Source organism: Humulus lupulus, chromosome 4 (assembly GCF_963169125.1).
Source record: "Humulus lupulus chromosome 4, drHumLupu1.1, whole genome shotgun sequence".
NCBI lineage: Eukaryota > Viridiplantae > Streptophyta > Magnoliopsida > Rosales > Cannabaceae > Humulus > Humulus lupulus.
This window is the reverse complement of record NC_084796.1, coordinates 159,234,213-159,250,737: the sequence shown is the minus strand read 5'-3', so window position 1 is coordinate 159,250,737 and position 16,525 is coordinate 159,234,213.

Sequence of the window (16,525 nt, the reverse complement as noted above, 5' to 3'; positions counted from 1 at the left end):
CGATAACACGAATTGCCACCCCTAATATATATATATATATATATATATAATTTGTAGTATAATGATTAACGCTAGTATGAAAACATCTGTGACAAAAGCTAAAAGCAAAATGGCTCATCATAAAATTTATTGATGTGTGAACAACCAGAAAAACAAAATGGATAACTGAGCTTCTTTCTATGATGTATAGATTAGATTATATTAAATTGGACATGAATGATTATTAATTGGGAATAAATTAGACTTCAATTCAATACCGGAAGAAAGCCAAACAGAGACTATAGACTAGAGGCTCAAGTTATAACTACTCAATTTTCCTAATATGGCTTAGTGTTTGGATTAGTAGGTCGAGAGGCAATAATTGAATTAATTGAGTGCTTAGGTGTTATAAGCATGCTATTATGTGAATTGTATTATGATATGATTATGCTTGCATGTTTAAAAGTATTAAATATTCATGTTGGTCAATTTCTTTTAAGAATGACATTTTCATAATTTTCATTCGTTGAGGGTATAATTATAAATATGTGTGATTTATAATTTTGACCACATTATTATGTGGATATATTTGAATTACCCGGCACAAGACAATCCTAGGGAGCAAGTTAGCAGAAAAGTCACAACAAGGTAAAATACCCGATTTGGGCCGAGCTTAGGGGTATTTTGGTAATTTGGTAAATTACTGGGAATTATAGAGTAATGGGAATTAATTGATGAATATTGGTTTGATATATTATTTGGGATTATATGAGATAATTTGAGATTAACGGGTATTATATCAAATGATAATTTTGCCCATAGGCATAACCATCGAGGATAAATGGGGCAAGGGGCATTGTGGTCATTTGACCACGTGGGTTAACTAACTAGGCCTGAATCTGAGCTTAGGCTCATTCATGTTCAAGGCATTGCTATTGGGTTTTTCGGGAGCTCTTGGAAGCTTGAAAGGAGTGTGCCTAGAGATCAAGTGTAGAAGCCAATTCTTGGTGAAGATTGGAGCCAAATCTTGTGGAGTAGCAGCTGAACATTGGGATTAGAGATTGCTAGTGCCATCATTGACCTCAAAGAATTTGAATTCAAAGGTGAGACCCCTATTTTTGGTGTTCTTGAACTTCTTTTGATTTTGAACCCTTGTTTGAGTTTCTAGAGGTGTTTATGGTGAGTTGGTTAGTGGGTTTTGATGCTTAGGCCTAGTATATTGTTTCTATGGCTAGAATTCTATTAGAAACTTTGGTTGGGTCAAAATTGAGGTCTGAAATTGTAGAGAAATTGCAGAGTTTGTAAATTGGGGAAGAACACCATATTATGGGCAGATTTTTTGTTTCTAGGGACCTAGTGCGACTGCGCTAGTGTCCCAGAAAGGGGGAAATTGGAATCCAATTTGGGTCTCGAGTTGTGGGGTGCGACCGTGCCAGGGGTTGGCTTGATCGTGCCAATGGCCTAGAAGTCCCAATTTTTCTGTGGGCACAACCGCACTAGGGGCCCTGAAATGCTGAAATGCTGAATTTTAAGGGCAAGTCTTGGGGGCTTGAGAATTCGATTTAGAAGCCCGCTCTAGGGCTCGGGGGATATTTCTAGCACTCCATTAACTGAGAACAATGGTTTCAAGAGTTAGAGTTTACTTTGGAACTCGGATTCTGGGGTTAATTCCTGATGAACATATGCTTGTGTTGTGACTAGGGTTTCCGCCAGGCTCGGGTGAGGGATAGTGTAACGCCCTACTTCCTTAGAGTTTTTACTAAGTGAGTTTAAAACGTGCAATTAACTCTCTAATCAAGGTTTTAGATTAAAAGTGTAGCTAAACTAAAATAAAAAGTCATATAATTTGAAAATGTAGTCATTCATTGAAATTATAAAGCATTATACATTTAGGATCCCAAAATACTGTTTAGAAACATTTACAACTCAAAATATGATTAAAGTCGACTAGACGACAAAATTAGGTTTAATACATATCATGTCCCAAAAATACCCCTGGTCGTGGTAGCCAGGCAGGTCAAACATGTACACACCACTTCACGCTCTCCATACTCATGGTTGATCGACATTTCCCTTGCCCGTACCTGCACCATAGAGCACCCGTGAGCCGAAGCCCAACAAGAAAACTCTACACAAGCAATCAACATATGCATAACTATCAATCAACATATAACAAAACTGCCAACAGGCTAAACACATAATGGCCATGCCGTCCCAGGCGCTTTACCAGGCCCTGGGTTCGCAGTCTACACCGTGAGGATGTCCCAGGCATCTGAGAAGGGTCTCACCCTAGCGACTTGCACTCCGCGTGCTTAACGCTGCTCCTGGCCCCTTGTCGTTCTCAGCCTTCGCCGTTCCCAGCCCTTGCCGCTCTCGGCCTTCACCGTTCCCAACCTTTCTCGTTCTCGGCCTTCACCGTTCCCGGCCCTTGCCGTACATTTACAGATATGCAACACATAGCATAAACTTAACAAATACTTAAACAAATACAAACATAATTAATAGGGCTATGCCCTGCAACACAATCACATAGGGTCGTGCCCTGCAATACAAACTATAGGGCCACGCCTTGCTCTATGGGTACAACAGTTTTCTTACCTGTGTCCCAAGCTGTTCGACCACCAGTATCCTGAGCACAGTCCCCTAGTCCGAGCCTCGTTGAAAACCTAGTCACAACGTGCCAACAATATCCATCCATTAAGTTATAATCCATTAAATAACTTTGGGTTATAATTCTAGTCTCCAAGACCTTGAATTCTATCAATCCAGGTGATAAAATCCATCTCGAGCCTGAAATTTTGGATTCCCGAGCCTAAAATCCTCTCGGAGTCCAATAGCCCACTAAGTGTCGCGGCCCCAAGGCCCTGTGCCGTGACCCACCTCAACCAAAAGCCCAGCCTCCCATTTTTACATATGAGTGCCGCGGCCCGCCCCTCTTCCTGGCCTCCCTTCTGCTCTAGAGCATTGTGGCTCACCAAGAACAATGTCGCGGCCTGACCCTTCGAACCTAGAAAAATCCCTCATTTTCACAATCAAAACCCAACCAATTTAACCCACAATCAATCCCACAACTCATTTTAATCATCACAATAGTTGTACTATGTTCCCAACAACATTACCTAACAGAAACTAATCCCAAAACACACTTAAACAACCAAGAGTAATTCACAACTTAGCTCACATGCATAAACTTGTATTTCTGACCAAAACTCGGCAGAATTAAATTGATCACAAGGTTTTAGAGATTACCTTTGAACCTAATTAAGTCTCTGAGTTATTCCCCTGAGTTCCAGGTTACAAGCCTCCCAAGCTCCAGCCTTGAATTCTGAATTCCTAGCTTAATTTCCTCAAAATTGGCTTAAACGTTCAAGCACCCAAAGAGAGAGAAACCGAGTGATAGGGAGATAGGATCGGTGTGGAAAAATTTCTAAGTGTTTCTTATGTTTTGTCTTACTTAACCTAGATCACTTAAGTTACCTCCAAGGCTCAGGGTACCAAAAACGTCCCCGAGGGCAAAATGGTAAATTTCCCCAATATTCCCTCCTAAACGTTCTAACTTCAAATATATCTCAAAATATTTTTTTTCATAACCCGATAACCTAGTAAAATGTCTAATGCTCGAAATACCCCTTGACTCGCCCCAAGTCGGGTATTGGGTCCCATTGTGACTTCCTAGCTAAATCACTCCCTAGGACTGTCTCGGATCGTGCATCTCAAATATATCACCACTCACACGTGGTAAAGATCACAATAATCACCAAATGGGGCCCACATGCATTTTTAATTCACCTAAACATGCATTTTCTAATCACATACTCATCAAATTCACAAATTAATATAATAAATCACTTATTGCCCTCCAGGCACGCTAATCAAGGCCCTAAGCCTTATTAGCAAAATTGGGACGCTACAAATAGTGCTCGGGGTCATTTCATTCTTCGCACGAGGATTGAGGTAAGAAAACTACACCTGATGCGTGAGATACGTGATTAGGGCTTGACCTAGGTGTTAAATGTAAATAGAATTAGGGCTTGGCCCAGTTGTTAAATGTATATAGGATTGGGGCTTGGCCTGGCTATCAAATGTAAATATGATTTAAGGGCTTGGCCCGGTTTTTAAATGTGAGCATGATTAGGGCTTGAGCCCTTGATAACGAGCATGATTATAATTATGTGTGTGGATATTTGATTAAGTATTTCCTGAAATGTTTGTTCCTTTGACCAAGATTTTTTTAATACCTGAACCATTAGTCACTTAATCACATATTTTAGTCTAAATGACTCGTTTAGCGAGTCCAGCTCTAATTTAAACAAACGTCATAATGGTCCCTGATTAGTAGGGCGTTACAACTTGGTATCAAATCTGCCAAGGTTTAAGGGTTCCTAATGATGGACTGGGCATGCACACTCATCGCTAAAGACAAGCTCGACTCAGGGTTTGGTAACTATTAATATAGTTATGTGTGCAATTGCTTAAATGAAATATATATGCCTTACCTATCTCTCTAATTAGGAAGCATGAGCTATTCTGATAGGGCATGACCCTTGACTATTGTACGCATATTACAGATGTGCTTATTAGCACAATTGTGGCTTGTAAATGCTATAGAAATTCTTATTAGCATCATTATTGCTCTTGCATGTTAGAAATGCTTAATAGCATTATGTTATGCATATGAATGCCAGGAACGTGCTTATTAGCATTGTTGATGCTTGTGAATGTTAAGAATGTGCTTATTAGCACCTTGATTGAGTATGAATATGAATCGCCATGCTTATTAGCATGATTGTATATGTGTGAATTATTGGGATGCTTATAAGCATTCTCGATGCATGTGAATGCTTATTTGATCGGTTTTGGACTGTGGGTTAGTGTGGAATATTGTTATTATTGCCTCATAAGTTGAGTCGTTGATTGCAAATAGACTTGGAAGTATGCTTCTAGGGCAATCCAATGAGCCAGTCAGCGCTGAAAATCAGGTCAGAAATAATGACCACTGTCAAAACCCTCTGCCAACTCCTGAAAATTGGCAACGGATGCTTGCTTATATGGAAGCTAGGTTTGCAAAAAGAGGAAGAAGAAATTTTCCAATTAAGACAACAGGAGGTTCCAGCAAGGAACACTACGTCAGTAGCACCATCTACTGCCACAGTACCGTCCATACAGTAGCAGACATAGATAGAGAATTGTTGGGAATTGTTATATGAACGGTTCAGGAAATAGCACCCTCCGGTTTTTAAGCGTAGCACATATCCACTCAAGGAAGAGCAGTGGATGAGTATGATCATATCCATCCTAGACTTTATGAGGGTGATGGGCAATGAGAGGGTGGCTTGTGCCACGTACATGTTTCAGGAGGATGCCCGAATCTGGTGGGAGGTGGTGTCCCAGACTAAGGACGTAACCACAATGAATTGGGAAGAATTCAGAGATGTGTTCAAAGAAAAGTATTATAATGACGCAGTGAGAGCTACAAAGGCAGATGAATTCAACGATCTGGTTCAAGGAAATATGTCAGTAACAAAATACGCCCTGAAGTTTGATAGGTTAGCCAAGTTTGCTATGGACTTGGTGCCTACTGATGTGACCAGGAAGGAGAGATTCCTTAGGGGGCTGAATTCTATGATAGCCCGAGATGTCAGGATTACTACAGTACCTGGAGTGACGACATACGCTCAGGTAGTGGAGAGAGCCCTTACTGCAGAGGGCGCGGAGAACAAGATCTAGCACAAGAACGCAGCCAGAAGGGATATCAAGAGGATGGGACCTCTCTTTACAGGATCTAGTAGAGGCGGAGGCCCTAGTGACTAGAAAAGGAAGACCCCAGATATTGTTTTTTCTTCCGGCACTGATAGGAGGCCACATGGTGTACAGATTGGCCACAAGGGCAGAAATGAGAACTGGAGGACATATCCAGAGTGCGCCAGATGTAGAAGACGTGATAACTCTACAAAATAGAGTTATTTTACCATATTTTATATGCTAATTGTTCCTTAGTTCTTAAGTTTTTGATTAATTTATTAATTTTTTAAGTAATTTTAAATTTATTAGTATTATCATGATTTTATATATTTTTTTGTGTTTTTTATGGTTATTTTGTTGTAGTTTAATTATTTGAATTATTGTTGTTAAGTTAGAAGTAAAAAAAAATGCACGTTTGTTGATCTTTAATGTTAAATTAAATTAAGTTTTAATTAATATTCTCAATGAATTAATATGACTCATTTTATAATTCAAAATATTTAATTTATTTTGTAGGAAATGATTGCATTTGTGGTGCTTTAAGCAGAAAAATAAAGAAAAGCAAAGGAAAGGAAAGTGATAATTTTGAGAGAAAAGCAAAGGAATTTGGCATTTTCCCAAGGTCCAGCCTATTTCCCTCTCAGCCCAGCCACTGTGGGCCCGCCTGCCCTGCTGTTTCCCAGCCTACTCAGCCCACCAAGTTGTCCCAGCCACCTAGGCCCACCTCCCTTTAGGCCCACCCGAGCCCCTTCAGCCAGGCCCAACGCCTCCCACATGCCCTCCTCGTGGCCCAAGCTTCCAGCTCCAGCCATGCACCTCATGGGCCCGAAGCCCAGGCCCGTGCCAGTGTCTTCCTGCCCAGCAAGCCCACGCACAGCCCAACTCCTTGGGCCTTTTCCCTGCGCTAGCCACCACGCCAGGCCAAAACTGACCAGCCGCCTACCACACCCACCAAGCCACCAACACTTCTCCTCTTGAACCCACCTTGTCCCTTTGTTCCTTATACCCAAAAATGCCATATTTTTACTCTAACTTTCCACAAATTTTACCCCAAAATCATCATCACACCCTAATATTTACCCCTATTTGCCATATTATTATTAATTTAATTCATTTAATCAATTTAATTAATTTAAATTGATTATTTTAATAATCTCATTTTGGCTATATATAGGGAATTTTCAAGACCATTTGGGGGTTGTTATTTTAGGAGAGGTTACACTACAAAATTTCTACACTTGGAATACCACTCCATTCTTTTCATCTTTTTCTTCTTTTTGGTCATTTTTTCTATGAGTTTTTAGAAGAAAATTTTTGGGGTTTCTCCTCCTAATTTTCTTATTTATGTTTGTAATTTCTATTCTAGTTATGAGTTTCTAATCATTTTCAAATTATTAAGGTGATGATGAAACAATATGTAACTAGATAGTGTTGACCCTCGATTTGGCCAACGACACGGAGTCAAAAATACGACAGGAAATGAGATGATAATTAAGAGTTTAATATAATGGTAAAGAATAAACACAAACGATTTATAGTGGTCCGGTCCCAATGAATGGTAATGACCTACGTCCACTTAGTGCTATTACTAATATTGAATCCCAATGTCGTGATCAAAGAACTAGGGTTCTTGAGTTTCACAAACCTTGGGAGAATTACAACAAGATGATGTATAATCGCACTATATGCTCTCTCTTTCAATATTCAGGAAAAAGATTCAAAGATCAAAAGTCCCCTCCTTGAGCTATTTCATGCATATTTATAGGCTCAAATGGGGGTTACATGGGCCAATGGGCCTTAACTATCCTCAATATCCGTGTATCAAGGCAATAAAGAGGAAATAATCAACGTAGATATTAAAAGATTACAATCTTAGAAGGAAATAAACCAAATCATACGACCAGCCTGGTCATATCTAATAGTCAGGCTTGATGAAGCAATGTGTGGCCGGTCGATAATCGAATAGCACTGCCTTATTTCGACTCTGCCACGTGTCAACCACGTGTGAGAAATCCTTGCCACGTCATTAGTAGCCATTTTTGGGTAAAAATTTGCTCCCCAAGTTTACTTTACTGCGACCAGCATAAAGTAAACTTAGGAAACTGACCATTCGCTTACCCCACCAAATTTGTCAGAGCCGCCCATGCCTTCTCAAAAAAAGTAACCAATCATGTCCAATCAAGTTTTTTCGGTTTCCCAAAAACTTGTCTGATGGCTATTACACTTCCCCATACTTTTAAAAAAAAGTAACTCATGATTACCTCTTTTATGGCGTCACAATCACTATAAATAATACCCCAAAATCACATTTTCACTTTTTACTTTTCACTTGCCTTCACTTCTTCAAGAACTCTGAAGAACTTCAACCATTAGAGTCAAGAAACTCCCAGAAGCTCCTACTGCTGATCTAAGGAACCTCCGTTCAGACGCTCAAAGCTTTCGTGTTCATACTCCACCTTTCATCCAAGTAAGATTTTCGAACCTTTTAGTTGTTTGAGCTGCCATGCAAAATCATTTTTTATTCGTTTCGTATCTGAGTTCTTGACTGAAACTGTCTTGGGGTAAATGGCATATTGATTGATGCTTAATAGAGTAGTGAAATAACGTTTCATAGGCGTTGGGAGTCAATTTGGTAGTCAAGATTGTAGATTTAGGGCGTAAAATCGAAGTAAAAATTCGATTTTTAAGCTAGTTGAAAAACTATTTTTTCCCTCCCTCTCGGAGTCGAAAAAGTGAAAAACTTTTTCCTTCTGATTTTTAATCCGTTTCTCAAACTGCTTGTAAGAAACTTAGTGTTTTTGCTAGAATGTTGTTGGTCGTATAAAAGCTTAACTTCTATACGCGAGCAACGTTATTCCCACTTTCAACACAAGCTTTTAGACTCCAAGTTCTCATCTTCCCTTTTTCTGTTCGCAGATTTTCATGCAAGATCCATGGGGAGGTGAGAGACCAATTGATGACGACCTGCTCACCCAACTGCTCATGGACGAAGAACAGCCATCATTACTCATTCCGGACATCCCTTTTTCTCGAGTTCCACCTAACAAACCTCACACGAACCCTTCAGCCATGGGTAGAGTAAAATCCACTGCCCAGAAAAAGAAAATGTCAAAACCTTCTAAAAACCAGCCTACCCCTCATGCGAAAATTCCCTCGACCAGCGGTAGAGCTGAGAGTACTCCCGAGCCAGGAATCCAAGCTCAAGCCCAACTTAGAAACGCCATTCGCCAAATGTCGAATGGTACGTCCCCCCTCCTAGTCGAGTAACAATTAGGATGATTACCAACTATATCAAGAAATACAGGCTTCCTAGAGTGACCCTAGTCCAACCCACCAGAGACCAACGGGTGAATATGCCTGGAGGCGCGTATAGTGCCTGGTCGAGGTATCACATCGAGGCAGGAGCGATTCTGCCTCTTCATCCTTTTTTCCAAGGAGTGGCCAATTATTTTGGGGTCGCTCCTTTTCAAATAACCCCAAATGGATATAGAATGCTCTCTGCACTCTATATCCTCTATATTCATAAGAAGTGGCCGGTCCCCATGCCACACGAGGTCAACTATCTGTTCGACCTAAAATCCAACCCCAACCAAGAAAACACGGGGTTCTTCCATTTCTGCCACCAGGAAACGACGCGCACTTTCCTAAGTGATACTACTTTCATATCCAACGTGGGGAAGTACCATCTGGAGTACTTTCTGACTACCGATATGGTCGCGAACAACCTGGCCTTTACACAAGGAGGTAATATCTTTGCACCCCTGGTCGTTTATTATTTTCCTTTGATTCTTACTGCATTTCTCTTAGAGATTTAGTGCATTTCAGGCCCATGGCTGCGACCAGCTCCTACTCCAGACATGGAGGTCCGATCAGCCCTCTTGGCCAGCATGACCGACATAGAGAAAAGTGTAAAGCAGCTGGTCATAGAGGCCAATCTGAGGCTGGTCGGCCTTCTGGCACCTCACCAGGATGTGAGAGAATCTACCGCGGGGAGTGCCACTGGCACTGAGGTCCTTGAGCAACAACAAGATGTGTCACAACCTACACCGAGGAGGACAACAGGGGTGACCATCAATGAATCAACCGGCGCACCGCGACCTGCAACTGCACTGGCCCCTCCAAGGAAGGGCAAGAAGAAGGCCTTAGAGCCTATTCTTGAGTCGTCAGACGAGAACGGTACTGATTTTTCACTTTTAGATAGTCTGCCTATTCCCTATCACCTTTTCAACGAGGATGGCAACTTTAAATACCCACCTGCTTTAAATTCAGACTTTTTCAGGCCAGAGAGTGAGTGTAGAACTAGCAAAGTAAATAGTGTAGCGAACAGTAATTATAGCTCGAGTATTATACTTTTAATTTCTCTACCCTCGCTTCCTAAACTTAGGAAGTTCCTTTTATTATGTTACCTGATTGTTCGCTTGTTTCTTCTTTACAGACATGCCTGCCAAACGAGCCTTTAACTTGTACACCAAATCAACGAGCAAGAAAAAGTCCCACAAGCACCAACCTGTGGAGGGCTGCAGCAATCCCCCCTGCAAAGAAATCTTGAACAAATGATCCTCCGCGCCTACTCCAACAAAGGAGAACATTCCTCCACCAGCTCCTGCTAGAGAGGCAACTCCTCCACCTCCAGTAAACCTAGATCCCCTGTCTCCGGTCGGACAGACTCCTCCTCCAGCTCCAGCCGACCTTACGCCTCCAACGTCCACCGTCCAGCAGTCGGCTAGTCGCCGAGAAGAAGCCTCGGGAGATGACCTTACGGGCGTGGTGCTTAATTCAACCAAAGATAGGCTGTCCAGAATAACAAAGCATCGTCTTAGCCGGGAGGCGATTCAGGAGACTGCCTCTATGGAAGTTGACCAAGTGTTCAACCGCGCACTGAACGAAGTGCTTGCTGTAAGTTGCTTTCTTTATTGTGCTTTCTGAATTTTCTTGCCAATTTGCTCCTACTAACAGCTTTATCTCTTTTTGATCGCAGGGGGTTCTTACCATGACTTCTGGCTGGCGATGGTCGAGGACGCTGACTGCTCAATTCGAAAAAAGACTTAGTGATCAACTTAGTGCTGCTGAGGCTCGATATATCGAGCAACTCAAGGCGACTGAAGCTACTCATGCTGAGCAGCTGAAGGTGGTTGAGGTAAAGCATTATGAGGCTCTTAAGGAAGCCGAGGCGAAGCATACAAAGGCCCTTAAGGAAGCTGAGACAAAGCACCTCAAGGCACTGCAAGTAACCGAGGAACTATGCTGGTCGTTGGGTCCCCATGCATTGTTATGTCGTGGAGGGCCCTTGACTGCAGAGCCTGATTTGTTGTTCCTTCTATTGGCAGAAGGACGTTATCCCATGCTCGGTGGATTTGGCTCTTCATCCCCCGGGCGTCTAAGGCTGCGGGGTGGTTGCCCAGCCCTATTCTGCCTCTGGCGCGGGGGATTGCCTCGACCAGCTTGAGATGGAGGTTGCTGCTTAGGATCCCGAATTGAGACATCATCCTGAGCCACAGATGGCTACTCCAGCCTTTGGGGGCTTACTGGCTGTAGCGGAGGACTTGAATTGGGAGCCCGCTGAGGTGGCACACTTGGTGGCTGATCTGGCTGAGAGGACGGTGCAACCTATCCTCGAGCCAAATGAATGGTTGCTTCGAGAGCGGCCATGGCATCCCTTTGCCAGCGGTCCATTTCTTTCTGCTGCAGCGCCATTGTCTCCACTGCGTTCTCCTTATTAGCCCTCAGATTGGCCAACTCATCCTACAACACCCCCAATGTTGCCCTCAATGTTTCCGTATCCAACTCCTCCTCTTCAAACTCTAAATGTGGTTCATTCTCCACCACATTTGGAGGAGGAGGTTGAGATGATGCAGCGCCAGCGACCGGTCCAGCTTTCTTAGATGTCTTTTCCATTAAATTTTCATATAGCTTTTTGATCAATCTCTCAATGAAAGCACCAGAATGTTGACCCTCGATTTGGCCAACGACACGGAGTCAAAAATACGACAAGAAATAAGATGATAATTAAGAGTTTAATCTAATGGTAAAGAATAAACACAAACGATTTATAGTGGTTCGGCCCCAATGAATGGTAATGACCTACGTGACACGCTCCGAACCCACCGAGGTTAGGGAGTGCGGCACTTCACCAGTCCGTCAGCAAAGTCAGCCTAAAAGAGTGGGTATGGAAAACCACTCTGAAAGAGTGTAAGCAACTTAATGAAAGGAACAAGGCAACAAGGTACAAAGAATCTGTGCTTTGTATTGACAAGAATGTGTTTACAAGTATAGAGAAATGTAATGGTAGCCCCCTAAACAAGTGAGGGTCTTGCCCTTCATATAGGAAACTAGAGAACACCCTAGGCCGACAAGTGGCAAGCTCCCCACCATCCATTTCCCTTAAAATATCTACATAAGCACATGGAAAAGCCCATTAAGGGAGTAAACCCACTATGCTAAGTTACTTAAGAAGGAGGAGTACACCCATGCTAAGTAATCCCCAAAACCGCCCAAGCCCCATGGACCCTTCGTGGGCCGCGTCACTGGTCGTGACATTACTCGGCCCACTCGTCCGTACGAGTCTGTGCGCAGGAGGTGCGCCCACTGGTCGAGGGTCACTGGTCGGGACCTGACACCCTCCCCCACTTAAGTTCGCGACGTCCCCGTCGCATCACCATCCTTGTAATGTAGGATGTGATCTCTGAATTGCCAAAGAAGGGATTCTGGTTCCTAACTAGCCTCTTCGTCTGGCAAAATTTTCCACTTAACTAAGTATTCCGTGTATCTGGGGATCCTCTTCTTCCGAATTTCTCTATCGGCTAGAATACACTCGACTTCCTTATCATAAGAAGTAGTCATTGCCGTAGGGGCTCGTTTGGACACTCCCCGCCTGGGGTCTTCTTCGTCACCATGATAAGGCTTCAGCATACTCACGTGGAATACTGGATGAATCTTCAACTGTGGAGGTAGCTGAAGTTTGTAGGCGACCTACCCTACTCTCCGGAGCACCAGGAATGGGCCTTCGTATTTCCGAACCAAAGCTTTGTGGAATCTCCGCAAGGCTTTGAATTGTTGAGGCAACATCTTTACCAAGACAAGATCACCTTCTTGGAATTCGACTTGCCTTCTCTTCTTATCCGCCCACTTCTTCATCCGTTTCTGGGCTTGCATCAGGTGAGCCCTGGCCAACTCGGCCTGTTCACTCCAATTTTTCGCAAACCTAAACGCCGCGGGACTCTACCCGTCGTAATTCGCGACCAGCGCGTGAGGCGTTTGAGGTTGCATTCCCACGACCAGCTCAAATGGGCTCCTATTCGTGGACTCACTTCGCTGAAGGTTGTATGAAAATTGGGCAACGTCAAGCAGACTTGCCCAATTTTTCTGATTCGCACTGACATAGTGCCTCAGATATAACTCGGCCAGCGCATTCACCCTCTCAGTCTGTCCGTTGGTTTGAGGGTGAAATGAAGTAGAGAAGTTTAATTCCGTACCAAGGAGTTTAAACAACTCGGTCCAAAAGCGACCAGTAAAACGAGGATCTCGATAACTTATGATACTTGAGGGTATTCCCCAAAACTTCACAACGTGCTTTAGAAATAGTCTCGCCATTACTTCCGCCGTACATTTGGTCGGGGCTGGGATAAAGGTTGCGTACTTGCTGAATCGATCAACAACCACCATTATGCTCACGCAACCATCTGAATTTGGAAAGCCAGTAATAAAATCCATAGATAAACTTTCCCATGGTTTATCAGGAATGGGCAAAGGGACCAGCAACTCGCCTGGTGAGCGCTGTTCTGGTTTGTCTTGTTGGCAAATAAGACAAGTGCGAACATAAGCTTCAACATCGTCACGAAGTTGAGGCCAATAGTAAATCGCCTTTATGAGCGCCAAGGTGCGCTTCATTCCCGGATGCCCAGCCCATAAGGAATCATGGCATTCCTTGATGAGCTCCCTTCGGAGACTGGAAAATTTAGGCACGTAAATTCGATGACTCTTGGCATAGAGTAACCCATCGACCAGCCAGAATTTCCGAGTCTTCTTTTCCTCGACCATAGTAATCAAACTTTTGGCCAAAGGATCATGTGCCAATCCTTCTTTAATCCGAGCCACAAGAGTGCCCATTGGTCGACTGAGTGCAGCAAGAGAGGCCTTCCTACTCAGTGCATCCGCGACCACATTTACTTTCCCTGGTCGATACTCTAGCGAGTAGTGAAACTCAGCAAGGGAGTCTTGCCATCAAGCCTGCTTCGGGCTCAGCTTCTTCTGAGTTTGAAAGTAACTTGTGGCTATGTTGTCAGTCATGACAACAAAGAAGGATCCGAGGAGATAATGGCGCCATACTCTCAGACAATGAATCACAGCCGTCATCTCCTTTTCTTGGACCGTATACCGCCGCTCGGTCTCGTTGAGCTTGCGGCTCTCGAAGGCAACAGGTCTGTCATTTTGCATTAAGACTCCTCCTATGGCAAAGTCGGATGCATCAGTGTGCACCTCAAAGGGCTTTGCGCAGTCGGGCAGGACCAGCAAAGGTTCGACAGTAACCGCGTCCTTCAAGTCATCGAACGCGCTTTGGCAAGCAGCGTCCCATACCCAAGGTTTGTTTTTCTTGAGCATATCGGTCAGTTTAGCTACTCGGGCAGAGTAGCTTTTGATGAACCGTCGATAGTAGTTCACCAAACCAAGGAAGGACCTTAGTTCGGGGACTTTCTTCGGGGGTTCCCAATCTTGGATGGCCACCACCTTGGCCCCATCCATCATCAGAAGTCCGTCTCTGATTTTGTGACCCAAGAACATTACTTCGTTGCTCGCAAAGGTGCACTTCTCTCTTTTGACAAAGAGCCGATTTTCCCTTAGCAAAGCAAAAGCTAATTTCAAGTGGTCAAGGTGTTCTTCCAGATTGTTGCTATATATGACTATATCATCCAAATAGACAACAATGAATTTATCAAGGTAATCTTGGAATACCTTATTCATCAATGTGCAGAACGTCGCCGGGGCATTGGTAAGGCCGAAGGGCATCACCAAGTATTCATACGAGCCGTACCGAGTCATGCAAGTGGTCTTTGGCTCGTCGCCCTCTTTAATCCTCACTTGATAGTAGCCGGAGCGAAGATCAAGTTTGGTAAAGTATCGAGCAGTTCCTAACTGGTCGAACAAATCCGTGATCAGCGGTATCGGGTACTTATTTTTTATGGTAATCTTGTTAAGTGCCCGATAGTCGATGCACATCCGAAGGCTCCCGTCCTTCTTCTTCTGGAACAACACTGGCACCCCAAAGGGTGCCTTAGAGGGTTTGATTAAGCCAGCGATGAGCAACTCTCTCAACTGAGTACGCAGCTCGGCTAACTCCGGCGGAGCCATCCGATAAGGACACATCGCGGGAGGCTTCGCACCAGCTTCTAGCTCGATCTCGTGGTCCACACCACGTCGAGGGGGTAGCTGCGTAGGCAAGGCATCCGGCATTACATCCTCAAACTCATTCAGTACTCTTTGTACTTCATCGAGTTCCACTGTCGGGGCTGATAATACCTCATCATCAAACTCCTTCAGTATAGCAAGGTAACTCACACCCTCCTAGTGCATTCCTCGCTTGAATTGAAGGGCGGACAACGCTCGCTCTTCAATTTCCATGGTTGTTCGGGTAGAAACAACACACGGACCGGCATCATCAGAGATGCAAACCTGATTGGCGTAGGGAATGAGGATGGCCTTTGTCTGATCAAAGAATTTCATCCCTAGGACAGCGTCATAGTCGTCCATGTTCACTATCAACCAATTAGTCCGACTAGTCCATTTGCCAAGACTGGTCTCAACACCATTGGCAACGCCGGTTATTGGGATAGGCACTGAATTTACCGTCTTCAGTGCCCCGCCTTCATGAGCAGGCTTTACCCCAATGCTCCTCGCTCCAAAGGGTGACAAGAAATTGTGAGACGCACCTGTATCGACCAGCGCCGTCATCTTCGTTCCATTGAGGATGATATCCACGAACATCTAGCCATTAGCTCTTGTTCGTGGGGTGCCTTTCAGGGCTTTCAACAATTTCATTGAGCCGCACCTGGCTCCTTGCTCCTCGAGTCTTCGTTATTCCTCGAGCTCCCTTTGCTTAACGACTGCCTGAGCATTCAACAGCCATTTTTGTGGGCATTCCCGCGCCCAGTGTGGCCCAGCACAGACAAAGCATCGAACAGTGTCTCGTGTGGCCATCTCCTTAGTCTTCCCCTTTTGACTCGCACTAGCATCGGTCGTCCCTCAAGCCTTCCACCGTTCTCCTCCTCCGCTCCTCGGGCTAAAAAATGTCTTTGTTTCCTTCGGTCTGGAGGATTCTTTAGAAGTATAGTCGGTTAAGCTCTCGGCCACTGTAATGGCCGAAGAAAGATCTTGTACATTCCTCTGCCTTAACTCAACTTTAGCCCACTGTTGTAACCCATCAATGAAGTTAAACAGTGAGTCTTCTTCGGTGGTGTTCGGGACTTCTAGGATCAAAGTTGTAAAATCTCTTACGTACTCTCGGATCCCGCCAGTTTGTTTGAGCCGTCTCAACTGGCCCTTAGCATCATCTAGTGCATTCTCGGGGTAGAACTGTTTCTTTAGCTCTCTTTTGAAATCATCAAAAGAGTCCATCACGCAGAGTTGTCTTCCAATCTCGCCATGCCTCCGGCGCCACCATAACATGGCAGTATCGGATAAGTACATCACCGAGGTTCGGATTTTTACTGCCTCATCAGTGATGTTGGTAGCTTCGAAATACTGAGTTAGGCCCCATATGAAGTTGTCAACTTATTTAGCATTCCGGGCCCCGCCAAATGACTTTGGCTTT